Below are 12,404 nucleotides of genomic sequence, written 5' to 3' on the forward strand. Positions count from 1 at the left end.
AAATAAATAGGCTTAACAAATAGCAGATTTTATGATCGGACAGATGGTATTTTTGATAGCCTTTTACCATCTATATATTTAATTAAGAGATACCACTGGTAAACAGTTCTTTTGTTTTTGTTCCTTTTAGTTTTTATTAATTTAGTAAACTGTATCTTTTTCTCCTTTATTGCTTATATGATGACAGAGGCAATGCATTCGCAGCGTTTGAAGACACAAGGTTTCCCAGTGATGTCTCTGTCCTCTGTGTATAAAGACTCTGCCCCATTCTCCAACTGAAGGGCTGATTACCCACAAAGTTACTTAAACCCTATAAGCATTCTAGCCCGACTTTCCACGTCTGCAAGCCTGCTGTTTCACGCAAAGGGACGGTCCAGTGCCCGTTTAACAAAATGCAAAGTGAGTGAACAGAAATAAAGTCTAAATCAAATCAGTATTTGATATGACTGTCCTTTGCCTTCAAAACATCAATTCTTCTAGGTACACCTAAAAAGAAAAGTTTTTGATGGCTTTAGCGGTATGTTTGGGGTCATTGCCATGCTGCAGAGAAACAAGATGTAAGTAGGGCCCTGCTCCAATTAGTTTATAATCTATCTATGTATGTAAACACATTAAACTGTTAGAAGGTAAATAAAATTACAGCCTGTGCTTAGCAACGGAGTGCTGACCTGTATGTTACATTGCTTAAAGGAGTTTTGCTGAAACCAATTGTAAGCACACTTCTGTGATGTCAGAAATGGACAGGCTGGAGAGCAGAGCAGATGGGAATGTATTTGCCCAGCAAATAACAGAAAACTGTCTTTTAAAACAAGGCTAAGCTTTTAGCTCATAGTAATGTTTGAAAAGAACATGTAGGTGGAAAAGCACCTTTAATCCCACCTGGGGGGAAAAAACAAACCCTTTGAAAGTATTGACTGCTCTGAGCCCCAGTCTTCAAACAGGCCCTCTAGTGGAGTCCGGAGTGCATTGGGTCACATAGTAGTAGTTGTTAGGCCTCTGTTGTTGTCTTTCTGAATGGGATCACATCACTAGCTGACGTTATTCTGTATGGGGGCAAAAAAGGTAAAATTTACGCCATGCTCCAACAAACCTGTACTCGGAATGGTTTTCCCTTAAAATCTTGTTGGCACGAACAGTTTTGGCAAACAAAATCCCGTCTGATTACAGGCACCAAAATTCCACTAATCTGAAAATTAAGATGGAACATTTTTATAGGCAACTATACTATTGGATTTCTGGAAAACTACAATTGTAGATTAGATGTGCCTGTGAGGTTGTCTCCCCCTGCATAACATTAAATTGTTGTAGGCAAAGTCTTTTTAAAATTAAGTTGCTTTCAGCTGTGTTTGTAATTCATTGTAAATTCACAAAAGGGACCTCTTCTCCTTCCGTACCAGTGTGTTTTAACGCGTGTCCAAAGACGTAGACTAGTCACAGCAACTTGCTGCTGCTGCTTACGATTTGGATTTGGTTTTATCGGTACAAAAGAGCAGGGGTAGCTTTCAAATACCCCAGCAAGTGACTGTTCTTTTACTTAAGCAGTGTGAGATAAAATGTTAATGGATCCTAAAACACAACAATAGAGAAGAGCGATATCTTGGATCACAAGGGGTCCTGTTTTATTTCCAGGGACACATGCCAAGGCTACTGTGTCATTATTTCTGCACAAACGGTATCGGCAGACAGAAACTGACAGAGTAAAGCAAATCTGCAGGAAAGAGACTCTTAGGAGCCGGATGTGGGGGTTCTACAACTATCCCAATCTAACTTGGACAGCCCTGCCAGTGACTGCTATGTCATGTTAGCTGGCTATTTTTACTCTGATTCAGAAAATTACTATTAAATGTACATGCGTACCATCTGTGCCTTGGGCGATGCTGAAGGAGGGGTACTACACTTACTAGGATTGTTGCATTGGTCACCCCCCCCCCCATGGTCCGTATAATTTTTATACCTTGCTGATGAACACGGGAAAGAATTATTAATTTTGTAGTAAATTTCTTCATTGTGTTGGAGAGCCCAAGACATTCCATTATAATGTTAAAATGCAAGCCTTGATTTTATTTATTTATTTATTTTATAGAAAAGAAAATCTGCATTGATTAACACACGTTAACTTCCATTATCCACAGTGGAGAGGAGATGCGTGGCATCTATTCACATGTCTTCAAATGTATAGACTAAAATTAACTTTGTAAAGTGGGTTTTTTAATGTAGATCCGTTTCCAAAGTCCCTGACACTGTTTTTGTGTCCTATAACCTAGTGGTAAGTGTCCGAACAACTGACTATTTTGCATGTAAAACCTTTTAAAGACATTAATGCGTTAAAGGTCACATGCCAATGGCTTCTGAGGCTCAACTAACACGCAACCTGTAATTGGTTGCTAGAAACCTTCTGCTCATGTTGATGAGGCAATTCTACTGTTTGTTTTCCTTAAGGTACATTGGAATAGTTCTAAAAAGTAACCATTCGATTTATTGGATACATACTATGTATATGAGGCAGGAGCATGCTTTATTTATTTTATTGTGTTGGGAGTTATAGACCCAGAGGATCAGGAGAGCTGCCTGCGGGCTAATTATCTCCATGCCAGAGCTGGTATGACTGCCTATGGGGAGATGGGGTATCATATCTAGTGTTGTGATTTAAAACCCTTTGCCCGAAACATGGATAAGTCAACCAGATTTTAGGAGAACTCTCATATCAATCTGTATGTTTTCTAGCTCTGTTGCGGTCACTCTGACCTTTTGTGGAGTAAGTACATGGTTGCTCATCAGCCGACAGACTCTTTCCCATCAACAGCTGCCAATGTAAATTTCTTAGGATACTTGCTATAAGCGATTACCGTGACGCTATTCCCCTCTGCAAAATGTGCGTCTCCTTGAAGCTCTTTCGTCGTCTTTTTACTTAATGTTTGTAGGCTCCTGTTCTCCCCGGAGGTCTGTGGCTTTTGCTGCTGTGCCTATTGTGTCAAGCTAACATCCAAGGCTGTATGGAGAATGTTGGAGTAGAATAACTTGGCTTGTAGGGGCCACAGAATCTTTTAAGCCTCTCAATCCTTTATCTATGTTCAGCGAGCAGCTTGCTCAACAGTCGGTTTATGGACATTAAGGTTGCCTAAAACATTGTTGACGCTTGTAATTATAGAGTGAATAAATGTGACAGTCTTGTCTTCTGTAAGGATTAGAATTTCTCATGACGATACTATTCTGTGTGATTTAAAACCGGAGTACTGCCGTACTGAACAAAGCTTCCAGGTATAGGGGTAAAGTGTTTTCCATAAGAAAATGTCGCTGACTTTTGGTCACAGTCAATGTAAATATAGTTAGCTCATCAGAACTTTGTATTTTACCCTTATCGCCTGCCATACTCGTGCTGTCACAAAAATGCACTGGCTAGTTAAATAAACATATATATGGTATATTTGAAAGATCTTTAATAGTTTAGCTATGTCCATTTTAAAGATCTATCCAGTGTATCATTATAAAAACTGGCCTTTGTACCAGAGGGGAGGCTACTTATAATTAAGCTTTGCAGAACAAGGGGTATGTGTATATATATATGTGTGTATGTATGTTATTCTCTGAATCTTTGTCATTTGCTTGAAGCATTGCTGTTTTTTTGTTTTTGTTTTTTTTCTTTTCCCAGCAGCTAGTCCAAAAATAACTGAATCCCAAATAGTGCTTATCTAATTTTGACTTTTTTTTTTTTTTTTTTAACTTTCTGTGGGTGGGGGTGTTTGGTATATGCTTATTACCATATGTTTATGGTATTTACAGAACTATTTAAAATGTGTCTTGTTCCCTATACCTTCAGTTTCTGAGATGCAGGGAATGTGGTTGTGTTCCCTGCACTGATTGGACAGGAGCTCAGGGGTTTATTTGTGTGTGTGTGTGTGTGTGTGTGTGTGCGCGCTCCATTCTGAATCCGTCACGTACTCGACTCCAGAGATCTGCACGGGGTGTGTATTGCATTACAAGGACATGCTCCCTGCTTAAGCAGGCATGGAGAGAAGCCGTCCCCGCAGGGATATGATATCTGTAAGTACTACACGGTCCTGTGTCCTAATACGGCTACAAGTGCTACGTGTATGTTTTCAGAATTAGTTTGTTTTATAGGATGTGACTTTTGTTGCATCATCTGTAAGTTCTTTGATATCTTATAAAAAAAGGATTATATCTGTAGATTGCACACGTAAAGAAAAGTCGGCATCTGTTCTCTACGGGTGAACTTCACCATTAATGATGTCCTAGATTTTGAGGATCTGGTTACCACCCTCACTGTTAGTCATTGCATCTTTTGTGGTTCTTTTTTCCAGTTGAAAAAACAAAAAAAGGGCAAAAAAATGATTAACTGCCATGCAAAAGTGCTACATAATGACCCTAATCCGGTTTAGGTTTGAGCTAAGATGATTTTGCACTTGAAGGTAATCGGTTTATAGCACAGTGTGGTCAGAATTGTGGATCCATTGATTTCAGGGACCATGTAAACCTTCATATTCCGCTTCGGGTATTCAAAAGCAACTTTTGTTTTGCATCGAATACGTTGATGACTGACCGTATTACTTGGAAGCTCTTTGATTCGTGTGTTTTTATGGTTATTTGGATAATTATCTAAAAAAAAAAAAAAGTTAAACCTCTTCATATAAAACAAGGGCTCTTATGGGCTTTGAGAAATCAACGTACGTTACGGTGGAAGAGTAAAGTGTGCTAGCAGAAGTTAAACTGAATGCTTTGGAGCAGTGTACGTGTTCCGAAGCTCATACGGATATTGTTACAGCTCTAAGTAATGTAGCTTTTAAACTTTGTGTATAGTGTACCATAATGTTTATGTGTAAGCAGGGACTTTCCTGTAGCATAAAGAAGAAGATCCCAATGAGTGTATGGACCAAAAGAGTTTGAACTGGCTTTGCTCTAGCTTGTGCTCTTTCATTCGAGGCAAGCCTGGCTGAACCAGAAGTTGAGCTCAAGCCCAACTGTAGCCGACACTGCTTTTATAGATGGCTTTCCATCTCTCTACAGGTGTATGAGCTGGCTTTCCATCTATCCCATTAGCTCATACATAAATCTGTTTCTTTAAATGCTCTTCTCTTTCCCCTCCTTTCCCTCGCTCTGTTTTTGCTCTCTCACCGTCTCACTCACTTGCACGCACACACACTCGTATATGAGAGAGAGATGGCAATAGAGGGACACTTAGACGGCTAGTGAAACTATCTGATTTTTTTTGGTTGTTAAGATTTATGCCAAACTCATTGTGCCATCTTATATTGCTCTGTGTTATAGATATAGATCTGTCCCATGCTGCCAGCGCGCATTTCCTTGTGAATAATGTCTTGTGGCAGCAGGAGCTCCTTTGTTTTACTCAGCAGGACAAGCTGTACAAAAATATGTATTTTTTCATAATTACTGCAACTTCCTCCTCATCAACTGTTGCAATTTATGGTGTAACATATTTGCGGTCTCTGCGTCTGACTTCCTTTCCCAGGGCATAAGGTGATACATAAAAAGACTTCGAATGGGAAGGAATTACTAGCAAACGTGTGTTCCTGTCAGTTCTATTGTAGTTTTTAGTTAAATTAATTGTTTGTTTGTTTGTTTTTTTTTTGTATAATTAGCTGTTGATTTTGTCACTTAGCCCAAAACTCTGACTTTTACATAGGATGGGCATAAATGTTACACTAGACATTACAAAACTTTGGCTGGGGCCGGAGAGTATTAATAGTTATATGTGGAAGATTAGAAATTAGCCTTTGCACTTGTAAAACAGCACATTTTCATGACCTCGCATGTATATTATGCAGGAAAAAAGACAAGGGGTCTGGCTGGTGTGTTAAATTGTATTTTTAAAGGCGGAAATTAAGGCAGGACTACATTGTGTAGGACAATTATCGGCTTTAATAATGCATCCAAGGCATTTGTATAATGAGCAAACATATCTCCCCTTAGTACTCTTGTTGACCGTTGTCTGAAAACTGGCTTGTAGCGTCACGGAAGGCCCAAAGACGGCAGGAGGAACCGCTACCTGCTTGCCGCTCTCACAGTGACATTAAGGGGACATGGGTGTGAAAGGGTTAATGGGGGAAAAAACTCAAATGGAAAAGGCTCACTCGCTGCTTTACCTGAAACGCACAGAGCTACTACACATTAACCACAAACCTTTTCCACCCCGCAACCCCAAAGCTTTATTCGCTGCCACCAATTAGTTCTTTTTAAGGTTTTAACAATACCTAAGCAGGCTTAGGTAACCCCCTGAACTAACCAAACTCCTATATATATATATATATATATATATATATATATATATATATATATATATATATATATATATATCTATATATATAAAAAAACCTAATTTGGTCAAATGGCTATCCCTGAAAGCTAGGAGTTCAAATTTAGAGCACAAAGGCAGAACTGATTAATTTATGTGATTGTCGTGGTCTAAAAATAACCATGGATAAAACACGGAAAGCCTTACTCCACCAAAGTAAAATAATCCCTTGTCAAAAGATGTTCAATAAAGGGAATTCATCGTTTTTACACTCAATCTTACCATTCCTATATGAATCTACCTTTTTTGTCTCTAGGAGACGACCGTTTGGTGTTATGTGGAGAGGGGAGTGTGTAGTCCAGGCACATTATGACATTGTACGTTAACACTGGGGTGATCACATCCCCCTGTGTTATTATACATGTACAGGTACCAAACACCCCCTATCTACCCATCAGCTAGCCACACATTGCTATTTCTTAGGCCTCAGTTAACCCCCTTTTGCCATTTTTCCTATCGTTCTGGCGGTCACACTGTCGGCACACAGAACATCTTCATTTTACGATTCTGGTATGGAAACGTAACCATATTTCTTTAATCGTGACTCTGAAGATGCTAGGTGCTGCGTCCCCTGTGTGATCCCCCGCTCCTGATACGCTTTTGCATTTAGAATAGCACAAATTGCAAATGTAATCACATTTACATATTTCTTAAATTCGTACTAATCTCTGAAAACGAGGAAAGACCCCGAAATGAACAAAACCAAAAGCTTTCTTTTTGTTCAAGTTTTGTAGGCTCATTGACTCCAACTCCTGCGCTCTCTGAATGTGTCCCTACCTTATCTGCTGACCATTTCGGTTTCTTCTCTCTGTTTAGCATCTTATTCTTCTCTCATGTCTTTCTTCTGCTTTCTTCATCTGCACCTCCCTGGACATGACCTTCCAGTGAACTTCCACAAAAAAAGATAGAGCTTCCGGTGATCTCCTCCAGTTAGAGGAGGATTGTTTTGTTGAAATGGTAGCTTAGGAAATATGGCTGCACAGACCATGTCATCTGGAGAAAAATATCATGAGCGGAGTTTCATAATCCACCCAATAATATATATGGAATTATGGCAAATTGTATTATGTTGATATTCAGCTAAATGTTGATATATGAAATTTAAATAATCTGGAGCTTAAACCCACTGATCCAGTAGGCTTAATAAATGACTTTATACTATTTGTACCTCCCTACATTTTATTGTAACCTCACACGCTAACCCCAAGCTGGAGAGCTAAGACTATTGCAGCAATAATAATATTGCGTTCTGGCACTTAACAGAGATTGACCGTAAACGGTCTGATAAATATGAATGATCTCCTTCCCAACGTGGAGAGATCCTTGGAGTTGCCAATTATTTATTCTTGGAAATAATCCTTCGTATTTTAGGTAACAGCCATGTGATGTAACCTCAAGGTTTACAAGGGCATGTCTGTCTGTAATACTACACTGGTGGTCATGCAGCCTCCACGTGAACAGAATCAAAAAATGTTCTTGATACCGTTGTTTTCTATGATTGCTTTAATTTACGTTCTTACACGATTCCACGTCAAAAATGTACAAATTAATGTTGCTGTGTTTCAAGAACAGTTGCTTGTGTGGTTTTAAGTGCTTAATTATGCGCCTGCTAAGGTGACCTAGTTTTATAAATAGAGTAGTGCTATTTTTGTTTTTTCGTTGGCTGATGCTTAACGGGGGGTTTACATTGAATCTCTAGTTGTATTTGTCATCAGTTAAAAGGCAGCATGCTTCCTCCACACACAACGGGTATGGAAACTGATTGAGTTTCTCTGTGCTATCGTGTGTTGCTGCCCGGTCTCCATGATGCAATCTCAACACAGAGCTGGCAAGGGAGTAAGTGTACAGGGCAGATCTCATGACATCAAGGGAATCTGCTTACCGCTTAGTATGGTTTATCTAAAACATTCATATGTATTTGTAATAACCACGGCTGGAAACCGGTCTGAGACTTAATAGTCGGAGGGAGGCATTGGATACAGAGTTGGCATATTTGGTCGAGCGTGCGGTCGATGGGTTTTACTGGTGGCATCAGAAGAAAAATGTAATCTACATACCACCTATGACAGCAGTGGCTTAGAGGGTGGGATGATAACCAGAGCCAGGTCAGAGACTAAAGACCTGTAAGTCTAAGTGAGCCAACTGCTTACCTCATTGCACAATCTTAAACATCCAGAAAATGACTATGAATATAAATCCAGAACAAGCCAGCAAGAATACTCTGGATTTTTACACTGGCTACTGGTTGTACTAGAACAGTTTATCTAATACCTAGCGGTTATGAGATTATTTATTTACTAAACCAGGGTAATGCCTTCACTTCTGAGCATAAATGCTGCTTTTCCAAAATGCTTAAATTTTTGGAATATAACTTTTAAAATGAATGGTATTTATCTGTTATCCTTTTTATGTATATCATAGGGGGAAAAGTCTTGTAGTGCCCTGTTTTTGAGTCTATATGATTAATCTTACTATTGAGGTATCTCTCCCCTATTGGTAAGCTGCTGATTGTCGAGAAGAAGAGAAATATTTGAACTAAATATCTCTAAAATGATGACACTGTTTGACAATCGGAAAGCATACGTTATATGATGCTTCATTACTTTAGTATTTTCTATGTTGTGTATTTCCTTGTGTCTCCGCAACCATTAGCGATATGAAAGAGAATATACCTAAAGAGTAAAATGTAAAAAAATAAAGGATATTTTTTTGACATACTTAAAAACCTTGGTCAGAGGACACCATGCTGCAGCTTCGGCTGCCCGCAAAGAGTTGAAGCAACGCAGTACTTTTGTGTGCCAGTAGTGGGAAGTGGGATAGAACAACTTTGTAATTGTTAGGATGGTTCATTTAGAATGGGTCCAATTACAGTAGCGGAAAACTGTTAAGGGTAAGAACCTCTGGTGATGATTATAATTGTCTTTATTTAACACTCTTTTATTTAAAGCTGTCCTTAAATGCTATGATGTGTATATTGCAACGTATAGGTTATTTTAGTACCCTTTTTAGGTTGTGTTTTTTTGTTTTATAGTTACACTTGCATGCTTTCTTTAGAAACCAAGCTTTGGGTTTTTTGCATGTTAAAATTATACAAAATTCCTTTTATGGTAAAGTTCTCATTTAATATATTACACGTTTTTTTTCATTATTCCTAGATATTGTTTAAATCTTTTTGATGTCCTCTTAAAAAAAACAAACGGTTGAATCATTCATTCGTTCATTATAGAGTCTCTTCTCTGTGCGATTTGAGTCTTAATAACCTGGCCATATTTAAAGAGAAGCTGAGCACATTTGTCAATAGATTCCAACAACCTGGTTTCCTAATTTTATAAAATCATTGGTGTGTATATATATATTTTTTTCTTTTTCTATTTCCGGGGATACTTTTTTTTCTTTCTTTCTTTAAATTATCACCTCTGAGGAAGCCCACGGGCGAAATGCATCAGGTGTCCCCCCCCCCCCCAGGTATAAGACCAGCCAAAGGTTAATGTTAAATTGTTGCTTTTTTAGTATATTCAGTGTATGTACGAGTACACTGTGAAATTATTAAACTGTACTTCTTATATTTTTAACCCTGCCTTCTGGATATCTCTAACCAGGGCACACACCAGTCATTTGTACCATATCGTTTTCTCTATCCTTGAGGGTAACCGGGAACGTGCCCACTGGTAGGGTTTTCTGCTGTTATTTCATTTTTCTTTCTTTCTCTTTAACCACCATCTTGGATTTTTAATTGACGCCGATTTATACACTATTTTCAGTAGATTCCAAGCCTTGGGTAACATGCAGCAGTTCTGTGTTTTAGTAACCAGTGCCAACTTACAAGGTGAAATGTCATTTTCAAGTGGCTGTAAGTGCCATGTAAAGATCATCTTCTAGAATAATTTTCCAGATGTCTGTATGCAGTTTCACAAGTGCCAAGAATGATCTGTGAGGAATAAAGCCAAGTGTAATGCAATAAACACCTGGGAAATAAAACAGAAAGACAATATAATAGTTGTATATCTGCAGAGTATGATGGTGCTATATAAATCCATAAATTATCATCGGTTGTAATTACCTGTGGGCAGAAATCCAGCAGTCAATCATCCCCCTGCCAATTTCTCTGTGTCTCTGTCCACATCTCCATTCTAAAGATGGTGAAGACAAAAGTTCCCAAAAATTGCTTTCCAAAATTATTATTGCCCAAACTTGTTTCTTCCGAAAGATCAAAATATGTATATGATGGCTGCAATGGTCATTGTAGTTGTAAACTTTCTTAACCCACTTTTGTTTTTGTTTTTTTCTTCTCCTTCCAGGGTCATGATGAAGAGGCTGTGGTAGACCTCGGAAAAACTAGCTCTACTGTGAACACAAATTTTGAGAAAGAAGAATTAGAAAGTAAGTGCAGTGAAATATCTGGAAGTCGCCATGTGTCAAATCATTTGACCTAAACGTACATGAATCAGACAGAGGCTTTACGAAGTGCTGGCTACTGTGTCTATAAGCAGCTTACACGCGCACGTAATATGAATTGTCCTCTGTGCTTTTGCCATACCCTTGGGAAATAATTTGCCTTCCACAATTTCCCCACACTAAATGAGCCAATTACACCTTTTTTTTTTTTTAATTCTGTGCTGTAATTAAGAGTTTGCGCAGTTTCAATAAAATTAGCAGCAGGGGCCTGCTTACCTATCGTTTTGTCTTAGTCTGTCAATTCTAGTTTTGTCATGACCTTTGAAAATCTGTATTATAAAAAGTGTTGCGTATATTTTTGATGCTATATAAATAAAAAAAAATTATATTTTTGTACGTGTTAAAGTTTAGTACACTAAGTGGACCTATGTTTACTAAATAAAAAAAGCAACATATAAGCATTAGAAACCCACTATGTGTGACTTAACGTTTCAGAGTCTTCATGTCTGTTACGCCTTCCCTTTTATTAAGTTGCTGCTTCCCTTTGCCAGGAGGCTGATATCTTTTCCAAATCTGTGGTGAGGAGGAGAACATTTCAAGAACAAAAACTAGTTATAGTATAGTTTTTGCCACCTCTTCTATAGGTGATAGCTTCCTTCATGTAAAATAGCCCCTTACTTTTAAACCATAAATATCCAACACAGCTATAGGTAGGGTTCATAAATGCTGTTATTCGGAACTGAATGCTGTAACGGTAGCACTTGTCCTTCAGTGCAAATTGATGAGTTTGTTTTTATTCATGGGTCTTCCTGTTGAGTAATTCCACTGACCTCGCTGGATTCAGACAATAGCCGTGTTGGCTTTTTAATGCTCAAATCATATATAATTAATACATTGCACAGACACTGTTGGTGCCAAAAAATACATACGTAACTAATATTTTTTTCTGCCAGTAGGCAAAAAGAGGTAAATCAGCACTTTGTGATATACATGATATGGACAAAATCATTGGGACACCTGACCATTACACCAACAGGGACTTATGACATTGTATTCTAAATACATAGACGTTAATATGTAGCAGCCTCCAGTCTACTGGGAAGCCTTTCCACAAGATTGCTGTGGGAATTTTTTCCCATTCATCCACCAGAGCATTTGTGAGGTCAGGCACTGATGTTGGACGAGAAGGCCTGGCTCACAATCTGTTTGTTTATCCCAAAGGTGATGTGATTGGGTTGAGGTCAAGGGTCTGTGCGGCCAGTCAAGTTTATCCAACCATATCTTTATGGACCTTGCTTTCACAAACTGAATTATTGGAAAGCTGGCATCCTATAACAGTACCATGCTTGAATTCACTGAGCTCTTCAGAAGGACCCATGTTTTTCACAAATACTTGTAAATGCAGACTGCATGGCTAGGTGCTTGATTGTATACACCTCTGGCAATGGGTCTGAAAAACCTGGATTCAGTAATTAAGAGGTGTGTCCCAGTACATAAATTGTATATACTGTGTGATCGTCAGGGCTGGCCCAAGACAGTGTACTTGGATGCTGCCCCCCCCCAACCACTCCCACATACGATGTAAAATTTGCTCTCACTCATGCTGTTTCACACTATCGTTCATGCTGCTTCTGTGACCATGCCTCCTTTCCTACAACTCCGCTAAATCTTCTCTTGTATT

General features: G+C 38.6%; 1 protein-coding gene across 2 annotated transcripts in view; it reads left to right on the forward strand.

The window, feature by feature from the left end:
- Positions 1-10,632: 10,632 nt before the first annotated feature.
- Positions 10,633-12,404, forward strand: part of LOC149300761 (sodium bicarbonate cotransporter 3-like) — a 41,541-nt gene continuing 39,769 nt past the window's right edge. For both annotated transcript variants that reach the window (XM_089484860.1, XM_089484861.1), the window contains exon 1: positions 10,633-10,708. The gene's annotated coding sequence lies outside the window, so the exon portion shown is untranslated. The remainder of the gene's footprint in view (positions 10,709-12,404) is intronic.

Source organism: Sceloporus occidentalis, unplaced genomic scaffold (genome assembly GCF_023333645.1).
Source record: "Sceloporus occidentalis isolate IW3139 unplaced genomic scaffold, rSceOcc1.0.p SCAF_23, whole genome shotgun sequence".
Lineage (NCBI taxonomy): Eukaryota > Metazoa > Chordata > Lepidosauria > Squamata > Phrynosomatidae > Sceloporus > Sceloporus occidentalis.